The 4,620-nt window shown below is 42.3% G+C and overlaps 1 non-coding gene and 1 pseudogene across 1 annotated transcript; one reads left to right on the forward strand and one right to left on the reverse strand.

The window, feature by feature from the left end:
- Positions 1-1,207: 1,207 nt before the first annotated feature.
- LOC103019828 (40S ribosomal protein S20-like) lies at positions 1,208-1,699 on the forward strand (annotated as a pseudogene).
- A 1,530-nt stretch (positions 1,700-3,229) lies between these two features.
- LOC114235668 (U6 spliceosomal RNA) lies at positions 3,230-3,336 on the reverse strand. Its single transcript, XR_003621792.1, has one exon. It is a non-coding gene; the product is annotated as a U6 spliceosomal RNA (small nuclear RNA).
- Between the last annotated feature and the right edge of the window lie 1,284 nt (positions 3,337-4,620).

The raw sequence follows: 4,620 nt of genomic DNA on the forward strand, positions 1-4,620 counted from the left end.
GTTGCGGCACACAGGATCTTTGTTGCGGCGTGCAGGCTTCTTAGTTGAGGCACGCAAACTCTTAGCTGTGGCATGCTTGTGGGATCTAGTTCCCGGACCAGGGATGGAACCTGGACCCCCTGCATTGGGAGGGCGGAGTCTTACCCACTGGACCACCAGGGAAGTCCCTAAAGCATGCATTATTAAGTACCACATACAGGTTCTCAATAAACAGATGTTGAATGGATGAATGAATGAATGAATTGAATCCTCAGAGTTTTGTCAGAGTGTCTACAGCATTCTCAGGATGTTAAATATATAAATACATCAGTCACTAGTTGATCATGTTGTCTTTAGCTGATATGAGAGACCGAACTCAAAACCATTAAATTCCTTTTGTTTTGATTCTGTCTACACCAAATGAACTTCTGATGACCAGTTTCCAAGCTATCTTGATATCTTGAATAAGAGGACCTTGGAATCAGTGAACAGGAGTAACATCTATTTAAAAATGGCATGTTGTCATCTGGCTTAAATCTCTGTTTCTTTCTCTCCTAATTTAAAACAGTTTTATTGAGGTAAAATTCACATACCATAGAATTCACTCATTTAAAATGTATGTTTCAGGGAGTTCCCTGGTGGGAACTAGTGGTTAGGACTCAGCGCTTTCACTGCGGTGGCCCGGGTTTAATCCGTGGTCGGGGAACTGAAATCCTGCAAGCCACGCAGCGCGTGGGCAAAAAATAAATAAATAAAATAAAATTGTTCAAAATATTAAAAAATAAAGTGTACATTTCAATGGTTTGTAATATATTCACAGAGTTGTACAACTATCACCAGAATCTAATTTTACATCTTTTTCTCATCCCCAAAAGAAACCCTGCGCCTATTAGCATAATTGCCCAACCACCACTCACTTCCCCAGACCCAGGCAAACACAAATTACTTTCTGTCTATAGATTTGTCTATTCTGGACATTTTATGGTTATAAAAATCATAATGTATGTATATATATATATTTTTAAATGACTGGTTTCTTTCTTTGAGCATCCGTGTGTGAAAACGCATTCATGGATGTGTTTTCATCCATGTTGTAGCATGTATCAGTTCTGATTGCTTTTTATAGATGAAAATACTCCATTGTATGGATATGCCACATTATATTTACCCATTCGCCAATTGATAAACATTTTGGGTTGTTTCCACTTTTGCCTATTGTAAAGAACACTGCCATCGCCCCCCGACCCTGTTTAAAACTGTTCCATGGCTCTCTTGGAGGAAGACGCGGTCTCCGCTGCAGCGGAGCCTCGGGCCACCCGCTCCTGCTCCTGACTCACCACTGTTCGCTCTCGCCGAGGAACAAGTCGGTCCGCAGCTATGGCTTTTAAAGATACCGGAAAGCCCGAGGCGGCGATTCACCGGATTAGAATCACCCTCCCCAGCCGCAGCTTGAAGTCTTTGCAGAGGGTATGTGCTGACCTGATCAGAGGCGCGAAGGAAAAGAATCTCAAAGCGAAAGGACCGGTTCGGATGCCTACCAAGACTCAGAATAACTACAAGGAAAACTTGTGGTGAAGGTTCTAACACTTGGGATTGTTTCCAGATGAGGATCCACAAGTGACTCATTGACCTGCACGGTCCTTCTGAGATTGTCAAGTAGATCACTTCCATCAGTATTGAGCCAGGAGTCGAGGTTGAAGTCACCATTGCAGATGCTTAAATCAACATTTTTAATAAATTGATAATCAGTTGTTAAAAAAAAAAAAAAACTATTCAATGCCTTCCCTTTTTTTCTATTTATTTATTTAGGCTGCTTTGGGTCTTCTTTGCTGCGCGGGCTACTCTTTGTTGGAGTGAGCAGGCTTCTCGTTGTGGTGGCTTCTTTTTGCGGAGCACAGGCTCTAGGCGCACGGGCTCAGTAGTTGTGGGTCGCAGGCTCTAGAGCACAGGCTCAGTAGTTGTGGCACACGGGCTTAGCTGCTCTGCGGCACGTGGGATCTTCTGGGACCGGGGATCGAGCCCGTGTCCCATGCATCGGCAGCCGGATTCTTAATCACTGTGCCACCAGGGAAGTCCCCCATTATTTTTAAGGTAACGTTCAAAACACTATATATGGTTTTCTGTGCTCAGCAAGTTTTGGCCCCAGTGATTGCTCCAGCCTGGTTTTGAACTCTTCCTATTGTTCTCTGTGCTCCATCCATACCATCATTCTCTCACTTCTTCAAAATTGGCACCTCCAGGTTTTTGTGTCCTTCCCTCTTCCTAGAGACCACCACCTCTTTATCCACCCACCTTTTCCCTCCCCTGCTTAGTAATTCCAAATTCTTATCTGAATTCAAATATTTTCTCAGAGAAGAATTTTCTGAAATTGATTTCCTTATCCCCTTTCCCACCCTACCCCTCAGCTGGGGTAGGTTCTCTGTTTTATTTTCTCAGCTCCTTATTCTTTTTTCTCAAAACATTTATCTCAATTTATAATTATGCATATATTTTTATGATCATTTGATTGATGTTTATTTCCTCCAATAAATAGGTTTTGAAATTGGTTTTGCCCCTATTGCATGTCTAACAATAAACATGGTACCTTGCCATTAGTAGATAATAAATATATCCTGGCTGACAATATGAATAAAGAAAGAACACCAGATTTCTGGCTTGGATAACTGATTGATCATGAGGTCATTAATTAAGTTAAGGAATGCAAGATGAGAAATATTCCTGAATAGGGCCAGGAAAAGAGGAGAAGTTAAGTGCTAAGAAAGTTGCAGTTGAGGAAGTCTCAATGAGGAAGGCCAGCAGGCAGCTGGACTATGAATTTAGAGTTGTGGAAAGAGATCTGGAATGGAGACAGATTCGGAAGTTATCAGCAAATAGCTTTTTGGTTAAGATCTTGGGCGCGGCTGAGCTTGCCCAGGAAGAACATGTAGCATAAAAAGGAAAGAGGGCAGGAGACTAAACTCTAGAGACACACGTATTGAGAAACAGGCAAAAGAAGACTTAGAATAAAGTTTGAAATGAAATATCAAAGACATGGGAGAAGAACCCTGCCAAATGCTTCAGAGAAAAGCTCTGAGTTTGATCATTTGGGTAAGGTGATGATCATCAGATCTTTCCATTTTAAGGGATTTTTTTTTTTAATTAAAAAATTTTTTTTAACCTCTTTATTGGAGTATAATTGCTTTACATTGTTGTGTTAGTTGCTGCTATATAACAAAGTGAATCAGCTATACGTATACATATATCCCCATATAAAAATATGGAATGGTTCACGAATTTGCATGTCATCCTCGCTCAGGGGCCATGCTAATCTTCTCTGTATCGTTACAATTTTAGTATATGTGCTGCCGAAGCGAGCACTTAAGGGATTTTTGAGCATCCTGTTTCTCAACTTTTCATCTAATGGTTTTAGCATCTGTTTATGATCCTTGACTGAATCAATTATCTCAGTCTGGATTGCTGAATGGTGATTTTTTAAAAATTCCATCATCCCCTTGCCACTGCCCTGCCCCCTGCTTTCTTCTTCTAAATTCCTGTGTTGCTCTCAGGGAAAGTTTCCCTGGGCACCTCCCTTTTCTACTAGCCCATTGCTGGGATACTTCACCCATGGGCTGTGAACAGCAAAAGGCTCTTTCATGAGAAGGTTGTAAGGGAATGGAGAATGTGCTGGGAGGGAGATTTGCTAAACCTTTGGAAAGTATATCCAAAGGGATGAAGACTATTCCTTTTGGTAAATATGACCTCTTCTAGCCTTACACCTCACCTACAAAAAAAAAAAAAATGCAGAGATGTGATTTGTGCAAGATCACACACTACATCCCTTTAGAGGCACTCTCTAAGTACAATCCAACTTCTTCAGACAGCTTTCCAAGGCCTTTCAAGTCTAGGTAAGGTGCCTTTCATATGCACTCCTAGAGCACCTTGCCCTTCCCTCTCGCATCAGTCAGCACACAGGACTGTAATGGCCACTTTACTCCCTTGAGGCCTCACCAGACCTCAGGTCAGTCTGGTTCCACAGTGTATTACTAACATGTAATCCAGGGCCTCACTCACAACAGGGACTCAAAAAAAATGTGCTGGGTGAGTGAAGGATTGAAGGGATGACTGTATCTCGGGAAGTAGCATTCTGTGGCTGGCGAGCGAGGGAGCCTGTGAGAAGTGGGCTGGAGAGGCTTCCCAAGGGGATTGCATTTTACCGGGAAGGCACAGGAGAGCCCTGGGGGCCTTTGAGCAGTAAATCAGGCTTCTACTGGATTTGTGATCCAGAAAGATCTCATTTAATCCTCTTAACAACTTGATGAGATAGTTATTCCTATCTCTGTTTTACTGATAAGGAAATGGGCCTCAGAGAAATTAAGCAACTAGTTCAAGGACACCCTGCTAGGAAGTAAGTGGAATCAAGAAATGTGAAGTCCATCCTTTTTCTACCTCACCAGCCTGCCTCTCACCCTTTGTAGGAGTGAGAATAGATTCAGTAGCAGACTAGGACATAGACTAAATTGGTCAGGGCTTTGCTAGGCTAAATAATACCCTGGCTCCCCAGTACTCACTTCTATCAATGAGTCAGAGATGAAACCAGACACATACATTTGCTTTACCTGATGCACTTGCTTGGGGGTTGGCTGCTCATTTAAATTTTTTTCA

Source organism: Balaenoptera acutorostrata, chromosome 4 (assembly GCF_949987535.1).
Source record: "Balaenoptera acutorostrata chromosome 4, mBalAcu1.1, whole genome shotgun sequence".
NCBI classification, from domain to species: domain Eukaryota; kingdom Metazoa; phylum Chordata; class Mammalia; order Artiodactyla; family Balaenopteridae; genus Balaenoptera; species Balaenoptera acutorostrata.